This window comes from Notolabrus celidotus, chromosome 14, assembly GCF_009762535.1.
Source record: "Notolabrus celidotus isolate fNotCel1 chromosome 14, fNotCel1.pri, whole genome shotgun sequence".
Lineage (NCBI taxonomy): Eukaryota > Metazoa > Chordata > Actinopteri > Labriformes > Labridae > Notolabrus > Notolabrus celidotus.
In genome coordinates this window covers 11,563,551-11,579,957 of record NC_048285.1, presented here as the reverse complement: position 1 = coordinate 11,579,957, position 16,407 = coordinate 11,563,551, and the positions used below count along the sequence as shown (strand labels likewise).

Genomic DNA, 16,407 nt, shown 5'->3' with positions numbered 1-16,407 from the left:
CACGCACACACGCACGCACGCACGCACGCACGCACGCGCGCGCGCACGCACACACACACACACACACACACACACACACACAGAGTTGTGGTACAAGCATGGTCGAGGTTAAGCAAAACTACTCCTGTACAGAGCAGGTTTTTATAAGTTTTGATAATATTTGTGTGAACTGCTCCCTCTTTCAACAGCCCAGTCTTACGTATAGTTTTTACCTCAGTAAGGACACACTTCCTGCACTGCCACCAAACTTTCAGCTCAAAGCTAATACACTGAAAGGGAAGGCGCTCTCTCTTTGATGTTTGGTGGATGATGAAAGGTAAAACAAAGCCTTGAAAGAGTCCAGTCCTCGCTGTAACGTTGTCAGATGTTCCACTGAAATAGAACAATTACATTTTACAGTAATCAAATTAAACGGACAAGCAGACATGAACCACGATGATGCAGTGTTGCTGACACTGAAAATAGCCGTTTTTTCTTTAATTTGGAACCTTTAGTTCACACAGAAACCATCATCCTCCCGAACAACCCGTCTCCATGCACTCGATACAGCCCCAGATTTGCTGCCTTATGTGTTTCTTCTGTGCGCTGAAAATGACTGGCCCACATTTGAAAATGCCACATCAAGTCTATTGTTGTTTGTCAAATCCATTTGAAATTCAATGGAAGTCAGCCCACCCACCGCCTGTGCCCACCTCTTTGAGCTCACAGCGCCGTCAGTGAGTGTTAAAATGCTGGCTTTTTTGGAGTGGAGAAAATGCTATGTTTCTGATTTCCTGTCGGTTCAGTTCCCTTATAGTGAACTGGGCTGACAGCTTGAATGCTCTTTCACTCCACAGGCCTCAGTTACACACAGCTGTAGCCCAACACTACAGACTCTGTATTTTACTCTGCTTTGACAAAAAATGACACAAAAAAAACTGTATATGCAACTTTTTCTCTTCACAACTCAAAAGAGCGAGTACATGCAGCTGCCCACACAGATACAGAAACTAAAGGAGCACCTGGAAACAAAAGCTTGGAACACGGTTTCATGGAATTCTCACCAGCTTCTGTTTAGTTGTGAGCATGCAGTCGGACATCTGGACACATGATGAAGAATGCTGACTCTGAACTATTAAATGTGCATCTATAAGTAGGTTAATCAATACTTGTAATACAGCGTTATTGAAGAGAAAGACAGAGGACATGTTTTTATGCTTGTATTGTATGGAAGTTTAAACTCCACTACCATGACAAATAGAGGTGTAAAGATTCACTGATATGAACAGATGACTGTAAGAGATGTTAAAAATAAAAGTGCAATGGTCCACGGCACCTTGGATCAGTCATTTAATGAGTTGATGGCCCCAAATTTAAAGTTATGACCCAATTTACTGTGCTTTTGCTGCTTTCTTATATACTATGCTCAGCTTTCATCCCAGTAGATTCTGCAGCCAACGCCTTTTCTCTTGTACAAGAGGAATGTTTTCTCTTGCTAGTTAGCTTCAGGAAGCTTACATGGGGAAAGCACCATGTTGGAAATACTAGCAATGTACATTCCTCTACTTAAGAAAAAATGCTTTTGCTTTGTAAAAGAGTGATTCAACACAATAGCAGCAAGGTGAGACCTGTGCTAGGAATGCTTGCATTAAGCAAGCAGCAGCTCAAGTGGGATAAATATTAAACACTTTTTCCAGCCACAACTTAACCACAGCTCTGCTCAGTCTGTGGTTATCACCACATCTATAGCCTGTTACATTCCTGGAGGCTGCAACATGAACATGTAGTCGGAAGTGATAACTTTGATGACATGGTTCCTTCATTTGAGTCGAGTTACAAGCTAAAGAGCAGACAGAATTCTGCCATGTGTGTGCCAGAAATCTTAATCAAATTTAAATGATAATAATAATAAAGATGATTTATAAAGCAATTATCAAAACAGATGTTACAAAGTGCTTTACATCATAAAAATTCAACAATAATGTAAAAATCAAGACAGGGAGCCATATTGAACTAGCAACACATATGGAATTTAAGAAGAGCAATTTAAAACAACAGCTGTGTAAAAGAGAACTTACTCAAAACAATTTAAGAAATAAAACAACTGAAAACAATAAAACAAAACAAAACAATAAAACAAAAACAAGGATTGAATAAAAGATACCATTAATAAAATAAATAAAATACAAATATAACATCAAGGATAAAACGTAATATTACAAGAAGGCCTTTGGATAAAAAAAAAATTCAGAAATGATTTAAAAGAAGATACTGATTTAGCTTGCCTGAGAAATGTCATAGTAAGACACCCAGGCAATAAATACACATAATGTCAAACATTTTTAATTGTTGATTCTTTGTCTCTTGGATAAGTGCTAAACAAAAGTGCATTTTTCTTTTTTCAGTTACTGACAATGAAAAAAAAACTTTGGGTCTGATCATAAATCCATATTTAAATCCCAATAACTAAACTGACTTGACTGAATCAAGACTCAAATGCCTTGAAAAGTAGAGATGCACACTCCTACTGACCTGGGATGGAAATTTCAAGCCAAAATACCATGCAGTAGTCCCTGTATAGAAGATGAATGAGGTGTTTTTTTTCTGGACATCAATAAAAAAATATGTCATACAATCATACTTTGAATTATTTGAGTTTAATTTTGTTTTCTCTGCCCTTTGACAGCTGCTCTGTCAGGAGAATTGGAGACAACAGTGACTCACACAACACTTCACCGTGTGTGCTGTAGGTGTGGACTCTAAAAGTAAACACTCTGTGGGACAACCATCCAATTACTGCTCCAGTTGTGTTGCTGCTATGTTGTTGTTTTTTCTAACATTTAGTGTTGAGCTTTTATGGGTTGGAAAGCTGAGAATGAAGGGAGCCAGGAATCGATCCTGTGAATGGTGCGATGAGGACTGTAGCCTCTGTACATGGGGGCAGCTCCTCTGCCATCTGAGCTAAACTGGCTCCTCCTTTGTGGTTGCGGTGCTAACTAGCTCTGGAGCAAGGTGCTGTTAATTGAAGGAAAACACCAGCATAGTTGGCTCTGCTTGAAGCTGCGTGCTGGTTTCTCTGTGACTCAGCAAAGTGGTGTGCATGTCAACTGTACGTGCACGGTCTCAGCATTTTTCTCCAGCTCCAAATCTCACATTGTTACTTTCATATTTCAAGCAACTGTTGCTTAAGTCTTCTTCTTCTTTTGCTTTTTCCTTGTGCATCTTTCTTCTTCTCTTTGTTATAATTTGCAGTTTGCAAACAGCTTTCAGATGTGATATCCCCACCATGCTGCATCATGACATTTCAAGTTTTTATAAATTATTTCTTATTTCGGAAGTACCGGAAACCACACACACACACCAATTCAAAAAGGCCAATCTTTACAGCAGAAATAAATATGTTTACAGCCTGGTACAAAAAACAAGTGAAGTCTGGGTAGCTCATTTATGATTGGCACACACTGTACATGGGGGTGAATGTTTTCATAACGTGGAAATTTCGAAGATATTAAGATCATGAGCTTTCCATTATGAGAGGCACAGCTGACTTGATTGAAAGGCGGGAACACTGTAGCTGTTGGCTAGGAGGCTCAAAGCCCGCCTCTTTACGTCACACTGGCTCGACAGCAGTTAGGTTGACTTCAGCATATCCCATATGGTTCCCGCGATGATTGGCTTCATAACAGGGCTTCAGAAACAGATGGCAGGGTTCCCACGCGTCCTGGAAAATCTGGAAAACCTGGAAAACAGTTGACCAGTTTTCCAGTACTGTAAAACACCTGGAAAATGGGAGAAAAAGTAAAATGTCCTGGAAAATCACATATAGTCCTGGAAAATTATTCCAACATGGCTGCGTGCGACCTGACCCGATTAACAAAACACATCCCCATTCATTGAAAGTTGAGTGCACGCTTTGCTGGAAGAGACAGCGACACTGCACAACTTTTTTCACATCTTTTCTCCTTCACTTCATAATCATGCATTCACAGAAAACGGGGGTGTATTGTTTATGTTTTATGGTACATTAACCTTGTAGAGTGCTCTTTTGATTCAAAGAGTCTTATATTTAAGTTATAGTGTGGCCAGCGGAGTCGGGCGGAGAGCTTGGGGGTCTGTGCCTCACAACTTTCTCTGCAGGCTGAGAGCTCAATTACCGTACTCTAGCTCAGTTGTTCTCAAAGTGGGGTCCTGGGACCCCTGGGGGTCTGCGAACCATAGCGTGAGGGTCCGTGAAATAATTTGAATACATTTCTAATAAATTATAAAATTGTGCTGTGTCATTACAAAACAGCAAATACACCATTGTTATGATACCATTAGGTGGCTCGAAGGGATATGTGAGTCTTGTTACTGTTAATTTTCTGAAAGCGTTTAAGATCAATTACTTGAAAAGTATAAATGCTGTCATGTTGAGTCCACAAGGAATGAAATGACCCTCTGTTTTAAAGTATACAAGTGGTATTTACTTGATTCAAATTGAAGTGTTATCTGTTTATCACTATGGTACAGGTCTGAAGTGTTTACATTGATACGTTTTACAATACAAATAGTTCCAAGGGCAACTAAGAGTGCAGATGGTAGTAAGCATGTACTTTAGTGATGGGAAGTTCGTCTCTTTTCAGAGAGCCGTCTCTTTTAACTCAGCTCCCAAAGAAGAGCCGGCTCTTTCGACTCCCGAACGGCTCTTTATTTAGGATCTTTTGTTGCCGTATATTTAAACTTAACTTTAACGTGTTTTTATGAGCAGCCTTATAATTGCCCAATTTTGTGCATTTCTGTTACAAAACCATTCTCACCCTGATCCTAGGGTTAGGGTTATGATTAGGGTTAGGGTTAGGGTTGTGATTCGGATTAGGGTTAGGGTTGTGATTAGGGTTAGGGTTGTGATTAGGGTTAGGGATAGGGATAGGCTTAAGGTTACGATTAGGGTTAGGGTTGTGATAAGGGATATGGTAAGGCTTGTGATTAGGGTTAAGATTAGGGTTAGGGTTGTGATTAGGGATAGGGTTAGGGTTGTGATTAGGGTTAAGATTGGGATTAGGGTTAGGATTAGGGTTAGGGTTGGGGTTCAGATTAGGGTTAGGGTTAGGGTTCAGATTAGGGTTAGGGTTGTGATTAGGGTTAGGGTTGTGGTTAGGGTTAGGGTTAGGATTAGGGTTAGGGTTCAGATTAGGGTTAGGGTTCAGATTAGGGTTAGGGTTCGGGTTAGGGTTAGGGTTGTGATTAGGGCTAGGGTTGTGATTATGATAAGGGTCAGGGTTATGATAAGGGTTAGGGTTAGGGTTAGGGTTGTGATTAGGGTTAGGATTAGGGTTAGGATTAGGGTTATGATTAGGGTTAGGGTTAGGATTAGGGTTAGGGTTAGGGTTGTGATTAGGGTTAGGGTTGTGATTAGGGTTAGGGTTGTGATTAGGGTTACGGTTGTGATTAGAGTTATGATTAGGGTTAGGGATAGGTATAGGCTTAAGGTTACGATTAGGGTTAGGGTTGTGATAAGGGATAGGGTTGTGATAAGGGATAGGGTTGGGGTTAGGGTTAGGGTTGTGATTAGGGTTAGGGTTCAGATAAGGGTTAGGGTTCGGGTTAGGGTTCAGATTAGGGTTAGGGTTGTGATTAGGGTTAGGGTTGTGATTAGGGTTAGGATTAGGGTTATGATTAGGGTTAGGGTTATGATTAGGGTTAGGGTTGTGATTAGGGTTAGGGTTCTGATTAGAGTTAGGGTTGTGATTAGGATTAGGGTTGTGATTAGGATTAGGGTTGTGATCAGGGTTAGGGTTGTGATTATGATTAGGGTTATGATTAGGGTTATGATTAGGGTTAGGATTAGGGTTAGGGTTAGGATTAGGGTTATGATTAGGGTTAGGATTAGGGTTAGGGTTAGGGTTGTTATTAGGGTTACGGTTGTGATTAGGGTTAGGGTTGTGATTAGGATTAGGGTTGTGATTAGAGTTATGGTTAGGGATAGGTATAGGCTTAAGGTTATGATTAGGGTTAGGGTTGTGATTAGGGTTAGGATTAGGGTTAGGGTTAGAGTTGTGATTAGGGTTACGGTTGTGAATAGGATTAGGGTTGTGATTAGAGTTATGGTTGGGGTTAGGGATAGGTATAGGCTTAAGGTTACGATTAGGGTTAGGTTTGTGATAAGGGATAGGGTTAGGGTTCAGATTCGGGTTTGGGTTCGGATTAGGGTTAGGGTTAGGGTTCAGGTTAGGGTCAGGGTTCGGATTAGGGTTAGGGTTCGGATTAGGGTTAGGGTTCGGATTAGGGTTAGGGTTCGGATTAGGGTTAGAACCAGAACGAAATTCAAGTAAACAGAACCAGAACCAAACTCAAGCAAACACAACCAGCACCGAACCAGACCCGAAACAGAACGTACCAGAACTGAACCAGAACCAAAGCGAACCGAACCAGAATCGTGCCAGAACCGAACCAGAACGTTCCAGAACTAAACCAGAACCGAACCAGAACCGTGCCAAAACCATACAAGAACCGAACCAGAACCGAACCAGAACTGAACCAGAACTTAACCAGAACTGAACCCGAACCAGATTCGCACCGAACCAGAACTTAACCAGAACCGAACCAGAACCAGAACCGAACCAGAACCAGAACCGAACCAGAACCGAACCAGAACTTAACCAGAACTTAACCAGAACTTAACCAGAACCGAACCAGAACCGAACCGAACCAGAACCGTGCCAGAACCGAACCAGAACTGAACCAGAACTGAACCAGAACCAAACTAGAACCAGAACCAAACTCAAGCAAACAGAACCAAACTCAAGCAAACATTATTAATGTCCTCAGGTTGGCATTGAGAAAAATCCGATGCCTCAGCTTGGATGGGCTGATCTGATTTCTCCTCTCAGTGAGTATTTGCCTGGTCTTCAAGAAGACTCTCTCTGAAGGAACAGATGAAGCCACGATACAGAGCCTCCCCTCCATCACCTGTATCTTATATCCTCACATGTGATTGGCTGCATGGCTGCCAAGCTGACCAATCAACACAAAGTTCTGCTGTGAGCAGAGCTGGGGTTGAGCACTGTGAGAAAAAAACAAAAGAAAAAAACTGGGAGCCGGCTCTCTCTCGATGCGAGCCGGCTCTTCTGCTTCACTATAAAGCATCGGCTCTCAGAGCCGCAGCTTTTGATCATGACACATCACTAATGTGCTTAATCTGTGTTACAATTATGAGGGGTCCTTGGACAATTTTCTCACCTGTAAGGGGTCCCTGGATCCAAAAAGTTTGAGAACCCCTGCTCTAGCTAGTAGGAGTGCAAACTCCCGATAGTGAAAACAAACGGAACAAAAAGAGCGACACAACTGCACAGAAACTCCTAGACTCCTAGACTACATGTCTTTCAATGTAAACTTCCACTGAGAGGAACATATTAGACTATTTAGGAACTAAATTAGGAACTAAATTTAGACTGTCATACCAGCTTGATCATCAATGAAAATGTCCTGGAAATGTCCTGGAAAATGATCTCTGGAAAAGAGTGGGAACCCTGAGATGGGTGACGTCACGGATACTATGTCCATTATTTATACAGTCTGTGGTATAGGAGTTTTCACTAAACGAGCAGTAACTATCACGTATGCCTCTTTGGCATGTTATGGCCACCCATCGCAGGTGAACCGTTAGCGCTTCATAGCTCCTTTTCACCACTGTTTGACATCCCGCTGTCTTCTTCTGGTACTTAGCCACTGTCAACTTCTTCGATCACTAAACTGCTGTTCATGCTCCTCTCATTCATGCCATTAGCGCCACTGTGTGGAGTGATTAAGTAGTGACGTGGTAAAAATCTAGCAAAGTATTTATCCAATTAAGACATCGATATTCATCCCCCTCATATTGATACTTGTATCATACATGTCAGGACGAGGATATATTGCTATATCGATATCTTGTCCCACCCCTATTAATAAATTCTGACCCATCCTGACCAACAACCCGACTGTAAAAAGTGTGATATGTAGCAGTCCAAAAGATTTAATGGATCATAAGAGAAGTGGGAAAGTCGGACAGATTGTTTAATGCAAAGCTGCTGGATTGTCATGCGGAAGATGTCTCACATTGTGCACACTGAGTCTACACTCACACACACAGACTAAGCCCTCTTTATTATCTAGGTGCTTGCACACAGTCTTAGTAGCCTGTAAGTGCTAATGTAAAAAAGCTTTGCAGACAGTATAACACCCCTCTCTTAATTTTCCTCTATCTCTTTCTCCTGCTTCGTTTCTTTCATTCTCATTCCACGCTACTGCTTCTTTCTCTTGTCCCGCCTTCACCCCTCTCCTTCCTCTCTTCTTCTTCCTCTTTCTTCTCTCTCTTTTTTACAAGATGTCTTTCACTCTCACTTAACCACACAATCACATTCAGTGACATTTCATATTTCCAGCTTCATTCAAATGTTGAATTATTAAGAGAGACAATTTTTAAGGAGGTCTGCTCTGCAATGCTGGGGAAACACAATCTCCATTTCAACTGCGAGTGTTGAGAGGAGAGGCGGAGAGCGGGTGTGCCAGAATAGGAAAGAAAGAGGGAAGTGAAATTAGGGCAGTGATTTGAAATTCCATTTATGAATAAAAAGGAAGTTTATAAAGTTATTCAGGGGCATTAAACATTCTAAGTGTGTAAGTTTTTTTGTGGTGCAGCATCACTGAGTATTACAGCATGTATGTGTGTGTGACTCTGTAGGCTGTGGCTGTCTGTGTCAATACAGTACTGTGTGTTTGTGTGAGCATGAATGTACCTCGTGTCTCTCAGTTTACAACACTTTTAACTGTACACCCCAGGTATGTGCTCCTGTCCCTGACCTTTCTCTGTTTCACAACATTATATTGACCTGCTCCACTTTTTTCTGTCATTGGGCCAACATTTTTGCCTTACTTATTTATTTTGTTGTGACTACAAATAGGTTATGCTGTATTCGTATCCTAGAAACAGCCCGAAAGTGCCAGAACTGCCAGCTCAGGGGTTGCTGCAAAGGGCTGGGTGCCAGCACTGCGCTGTCTTCAAAGTATCCTGGATTTATTCCGCATACAGAGACACTTCTGCACTGCTTTTCACAGTAAGACACATCGTTCATTCTCTAAATGTGTCACTGTATTTAAGCACTTGGCATTCTTTTTGTGAATGTAAGAAAACAACTGTCAAAGCAAAGGTTTCACCAACACACAATATAGATATGTAGACGTCACATGACACATTCTATATTTCAGCACCCAAATCATGACATCTGTGTTAGGGTTATTATGGAGTGCTGTACAAGATTAAGCACTATGCTCATCATGGTGTTGTATGCTGGATTCACATTGTTTCAGGCCAACAGAGGTGAGCAACACAGACATCAGTTTAGTTGACAAGAGCTCCTCCAAAAAAAAATGATAGAGAAGAGTTCAAGTCCAACAAATTGACCAGAACTAAGCAATGTTTGGCAGAGACTGTTAGCCTCATGTTTACATCGTTTTTTATGTGAAACTGCCAAAAGAAAGTGTTTCCGTTTGCATAAAAACACTAGACTGTCATCTGCAAATGGTCATATTTTATGAAGAGCAAATTGTGATGAGACATGTAAAAAGTTAAACACTCACTCCAGATTTTGATAAACACAGTTGCATTTGCATTTGAAGAAAAAACAGCAGAAAAAGAAAAAGTGTTAAGATTGCATGTGAATATTTGTTGCCCATCATTTGTGCACAGCAGATTTGTTTTAAATTCCCTTTATTTAGTTGTAATATATACACATTTTGAAAGAGGAATTTTCAGGGTTTTTCACCTTTTTATTGATAGGACAGCTGAAGAGGAACAGTAAATATAAAATAATATATAATATAACTATCTGTCTACTATTTGGAAAATTGTCTTGGCTTCACTAAACATGTCACACAGACAGCAAACAATGCAACATTCATAGACGAGAAACCAAGAGAGCGCTTGGGGTAATTCATAAACAAAGATAAAAGTCAATATAATAGAAATATAAAATTAACTCGTAAATAGCCTGAATTAAAGAGAAGAAAATCTCCTGTAAACCCTGGACAGTTTGGCGGTGCTACAGTTTGTTATTTTAAGAGTTTGATAAGTTAAAAAGGTACGTTTTGGTTTAAACTTGTGGAGACTGGAGAGAGGGGGAAGACATGCAGCAAATGGTTGAGGCCAGGAATTGAACCAGCGATCACTAAAATAAGGACTATAGCCACTGTACATGGGGCGCACCCTTAAACCGCCAAGCTAACAGCACCCCAACTTGAAATAATTTGTTGCACAGATGTTTTCTTGTGCCTGTATGATAGTCATAGATGGTATATCTCAACCATGTCAAACAGAGTCATATGTAACTAATAAACATGAATACAAAGATAAGCTTATAAATGATAAGTAAGCGCTATCCTGTATCTCTTTTATTCTATATTGACAGTTGTTGGTCCTTTTTCTACTACAATGTTGCTTTTAACACACCGTCAGCTCTGTCTCATCTTTAATGATTTCCAGAAACTACAAACCCCTGCAAATTGTGTCTGACTTGTAGTATCAGTGAGACGGCTGTTTGAGCCTCATAGCTCAATTTTGTAAAGTTAAAAGATCTGAAGGCTGACAGACGTGCGGCACAGAAAATGAGGAGAAATATGCAGGCTTGCCTTCACTAATACAGGTACACACAAAATGCACAAAACACACACACTTACAAGAAGCACAATGAATTTGTGAATCATGGGTAAAGGAGAAAAAAAAAGAGCTTATGGTTATCAAGCAGAACAGGCATGTCTATCCCATTATCTTCTCCCTTGCAGCTCGCCCTTAACCCTGCTCACTGCCTCCTCAGAAACCTTTTTAGAAATGCGTAGATGCTTCGAAATGGAAACAACGCCAGTAGTACGGCTTTCATGGAGGGATGTGGGTTTAAAACACTGGGATCACACAGTTCGCCTTAGAACACACAGGCTATTAGAAGATATTTTGGCAGCTACAAGAAGCCCTATAAATGACTTGGAAGCTGCGTTGGGTTAGAAATGCAGATACAGCCAACTTATCAAAGAAGCGATGTTGTACTAGCTCCAAATATTCCCAGATGGCTCATCCCCAGAGGGATGGGGGGGCAAGCAAAGGTCAGGTCTAAAAGTATCTGCACTCTGTGTTGATCTTCTGTGTCATCTCACAGACTCCTAAGTAGAGAGCTAACAGAGATGGCACTGACTAACAGAACAGATATAGTTACAGGAGATACAACTGTTTTTCTACTGCATCTCTCATTGGACAAATTTCACACGCAAAACTAACAAAATTAAGAAAAAACTTTGGCTTCGATCATTTATTCAGGACAAGTTTGATCAATAATAACCACTTGCTTGAGTCTTCTGAATGGAAATCTGCCTCTGAGCAGTATCACAAGTCCTGATTATTGCACTTTGGATAAGAACATCATCATCATCTGCATAATGGTAGTCATCTGAACTCTACCAATGTTGTCAGACACGTTGGCCATGTGTATATGTAACTATATTACTATTAAAGTAACATAATATAGTATTGCTGACATGTCTAAAATGGCTAATTTTATGTTCGTTTTAGCTTGAAATGATGGTCACTTAGAATTTAATGTCTTGTATTATGACATTATTCTGTTGCACCTTGAGCACTGCACAGAAAAGGTAACTTCAGGAAGAGGAATACTGTGCCCATAATGTGTGTCTGGAAGAGTGTACATCTGCAATACTGGATTATAAAACTCACAGGGGAAGAAGACTTCTTCAAAGAAGGATATGTGTGTCCTGCATCATCAATCTATCTATCTTTACTTATATGGCGCCAATTCATAAAAAATGTTATATCAAGACAAAAAGAGCAGGTCTACACTGTGCTCTTCGTATACATGTGTATTGTTTACAAAGAGCAGTAAGATTAGATAAAATGCAATCCCATCATACAAGCAAGACTCTGATCTCATCCTAATCCAACATAAGCAGAGCAATTTGCAGCATTTAGTGAGTTACAGTGACAAGGCAGGCAGAAACCTTGAGCAGAACCAGACTTGAGTTGAACAGCCATCTGCCTCGACTGTGTTGGGGTTGGAAAGAGGATTGAGTAAATGCTGGAAGACAGAGATTGATAGAGAAAGAAAACATCAACAGCAACAATGAATAAATTAACAATAATTGCAGATGTATGGTTACAGTGCCAATAATTAGCTATTAAAAATATTCAACTGCTCAATGCCGAACAAATAAATGAAACAAATAGTGCATCTGAATAAAAAAAACTCTAAGTTATCAAACATACAAAGATTTTTTTTATTTTTAAAAGCACGGACCAGGCAATATTTTTTAATTTAGCTTAAAAAGAGACTGCTCAACTGCAAACTGTCCCGGTCAATTTAATTGATATCAAACATCAGTATTTGACTAATCTTTTAGCAGGCTCAGCAGGATGTAATGATGCACCCAACTCACAATACCATAGCATATGATATGATTCACAATGATAAATTCACAGTACAATTTGTGAATGATTTTATTTTTTTCATTTTTTAATCCACATTATATTCATTGTTCTAAAGGAGACATGCCTCATAAAGCTTGTATTCATGAGGCTTTTTTGGGGGGCCTTTTTGCTGTCTTCAGGTAACTTTATTTCATGTTTTGATCACAAATGTGCTTTTATTTTGAAAGGATATGGAAGGTACTACGTTGGCACCTTTTTAGTACTAGCAATGTTTGGGGATTAAATTAAGTAGCTCAAAGACAATTCAATAGTTAAAAATGTGAATGTATTAATGTCTGGCCCCTGTAGACAACAAAGTGCATCTTCTCTCATTGATGATCTTATTCTTTACCAGCATTAGAAGTGTTTTCTGATGAACAAATGTATCCTGCTTCCTTTTAATTTTAGCCATGGAGAACATGAACAAGACAGAAACCCTGGGTAAGGACAACAAGCAAAACATAAACATTGAAATCAGAAATTGTCTCCCAGCAGATGATCTTCTTCAACTTTGTAGGTCATGTAAATGCATCGGTCTTAATTAAGTCTGTGCTATAAACAGTTTCAAATGACTCACAGGAGCTTTAAAATAATGTATAGTTCATTTTATCATGTTGCCAAAAACACATTCAAAATCCACTCTGACATGTCAGGCATTTCCTGGCTTCACCATTTCTGCTGTTTATACTTGTCAGCCAAAAAGGGGAAGGATAGATTCTCAAGTGAAGACACTCCAGTGATAAAACTGAGAACTGATTTAAAATGCTGACTGATGAAGTCTCAAGAGGAGCAGTTTACTTCTTCACTGATGTAGAGACATATAATGCAAAACTTAACTTCCAATCCTTTTTTTTTTTTTTTTCGAAAGGTTTCTCATAAATGCGTTTCCAATTCAGCCAGAAGTGGATGAAAGGATCTTCGCTGTGCAATAACTGCAGGACCTTGTGCTTGAAGATGTCTCAGCAGCAGACCACACATAGAAGTGCAGAGGAGGCTCTCACTGTCTGTCTGATAAAGTGCACACACAGCGGTGGGAAAATGCTATTTTTCATTCACTAGCTCTGACTTTCCCCAAGTATTTTTCATTGCGAGTGTTTGCGAAGTAACACACTCTCTCTCTCTCACACACACACACACACTCTGTCTTCCTGTCATTTAATAATCTGCATCAGGAGTGAATGAGTTTATTTCATTTGCTCCAGCTGTAATTGCTGCCTATACTGATTCTCTCCTGCCTGGATAACCATACAATTGGGTTTGTGTTGTCGCTGATTAGGTGCGGTGAGATTTATCGTTACATCTGTAAATGAACTAAAGTAGGATGAAATGTGAGAAATGGTTTTAGCGTGCGTCTCCAGAGAGATTCTGACAGCATATAAAAACCTGCACAAAATGAAGAATGAATACACAAAACTTAATGTCTTATTCACCCAAGTTTCTGAATTTAACATGGGAATATCCATAGTAGACACATGCAGACATTAGATCTTTTTTCACATAGACACTAGTTCATTTGGTCCCCTCCCTCCGGCCAATAAAGATTTCATCAATGTGTCGAGAGACAAAATCATCCTCATCAAACATTCATTCTCACATGGCAGGTAAGCCACTCTGTTCCCGCCTTCACTCACGCAACAGCACACCCATTTCCTCATGTTCGTCATGTGAAATTAAGGTATTACCTCCTCCTCAAAGCCGAGTAGATGGGAGTTAAATGTTGTCACGTGCAGGGTTTACAGAGTTAGTGCAAGACAACATACAGATTTAAATTCCAGCACGCAGGGAAATCTGTGGCTCCCTGTTTCTTCACACAGCACATATTCAGTGAATGTAAATGCTGAGACTGTCTTCCTCAAGGGAACATCCACATGCACTGCAGCAGTCACATGCACAGACAGAAGCGTACACGCGGTCCAAGCGAAATGCATTGATGCATTTAATGTGTAGGAGTTCTATTTACTTGTACATCCTCTCTCCCGCCCTCTCCCAACAATGCGTGTGTGTTTGCAGATCTTTGCATTGTTTGTTGGGTTATGTAACATATAGCAGCCAGAGTTCACGTGTCTTTTAAGAATGATTTTTCCCTTTTTTTTCTCCTTTTTTTTTTTTTTTTTTTTGGCAGTTTGGATGTGCAGCATGAGGATATCCTTTTTAGAATATACTGCAGAAGAGGGAAGATGAAAGGGAAAAGGGGGGGAACAAATAAGGAGGGGAAGGAGCAAGAGAGGAAGCAGTGAATGAGAGAAGATGAAGAAGGCAGATGAGGTAAGGGGAGGAAGGAAGCATGGGGAGGGAAATCTGGTGAGACAACTTAAGAGGGGATGATAGAAACAAAGAAGGGGAATTGAGGGAGTTACAAGAGTGTAAATGTTTGCTTTATATCAACAGCAGCTCTTATCTAACACCCTACAAATACACAAACAAACATTTTCTCTCTTTAGTGTTAGATAATACAACAGAATAATCAGCAGGTACCTGCCTCCTCTCACTGGCCTCTGGATGAGAATAAAACAACACATGACATACTGTTCCTCCTCCATCCTTCCCACTGCTGTTCCCCCCTCCCTCCCTCCCTCCCTATTCCTTCGCTCTATACTCCCACCATCCTTCTATCTTTCCTCCATCTCTCCCTCCATCTTCCCTGCATTACAAACCGGCCTCCTGCCTCACTCCCACCCGCCATCCATTATCTCTCCATCACTCCTCCCTGCCCTCCTGTTACACTCTGTTCCTCACCTCCGTCACTGTCTCCCCTCGGTTCTTTTTCTCCTCTCCGTCTTCATGCAACTCACCTCTAAATTTCCCTCTCTCTACTTACAAACTAAGCTTCTTTATCTGCAGATTTCGAATATCAGTGAGCCAGTCAAACACACACACACACACACACACACACACACACACACACACACACACACACACACACACACACACACACACACACACACACACACACACACACTCAGTGCAACAGAGCAGTAGAGAAAACAAAACATCTTCCCACAGATGATTCGAGGTTACATAAATGTTTTTACTGGATTCCTTGACATTCGCTGTTTATTTTTATTATCTTTTCACAATGACTCTATTAGGCGCAGAGAACAGGAGGTTGATGCAAACTAACGCAACCCATAATATTAACTCTGTGACTTTATTTGCTTTTCTCAGCTAGATAAAAAATGAGAAAATTGACGGCGGATAGTCAACTTGATACTGCTGAACTTTTCAAATGTATTAAGATGAAAGGAAAATTATTTGAAATGACTTCAATGAGACTCAGATTATGGCAACTGTTTTAGAAGCAAAAGAACCTCAAATAATAAGTGTGGTTCCGTTCATGGGCCCCAACTTGAAGGAGAGACTCTAAAAATTAAGGATGTTCTGAAGCCATTAATTTCCTGTTGGTTAAAAAAAGAAATCTAAATTCTGACTAGCCGACTAGTCTATAAGCAAGTCAACACTCCAAAACAGGCAGTAGTTAGCCCAATTTATTTAACAGAGTCTGGGGGTAAAACATGCCAAGGTGGTTTATAGAGTGTGGCTAATGCTAGGAGTTCTATCGCCACTGTTGCATTAGTTAAGTGGTTATATGCCAGTTAAACCAGTCTACAAACAACATTGTCATCATTTCCTAGATCAAAATACTCCCAAACTGTGCCATGCTACAAGATACCGTCTGTAAACTGTGTTTGTTTACATCTGGGTGGGAGGACAGTAGGGAGTGTATGAGTATAATGCTCTAACTTTACCTGGAATTTTCCAGCCCCAATGTAAAATTTCCTCACGAGGTCAGCATGTAGCAGCAAGCAAGTGGGCGGTGTTGACACCATCATGTGTCCAGTGCAACTGTTGAGGTCTTTGTGCATGTACTACAGCTGCTTCATACACTTTTCTCTTCACCAGTGTGCTCTTCTCCAGTCATTTGTTTCTACCCAAAATACATCCAA

General features: G+C 40.4%; 1 long non-coding RNA gene across 1 annotated transcript in view; it reads left to right on the top strand.

Annotated features, from left to right (window-relative positions):
- LOC117825927 overlaps nt 1-13,502 on the top strand; it is a 33,746-nt gene extending 20,244 nt beyond the window's left edge. Inside the window, exons 2-4 of the long non-coding RNA XR_004633939.1 lie at nt 8,924-9,053; nt 12,872-12,904; nt 13,332-13,502. This is a non-coding gene — a long non-coding RNA (uncharacterized LOC117825927). The remainder of the gene's footprint in view (nt 1-8,923; nt 9,054-12,871; nt 12,905-13,331) is intronic.
- The last annotated feature ends 2,905 nt before the right edge of the window (nt 13,503-16,407 follow it).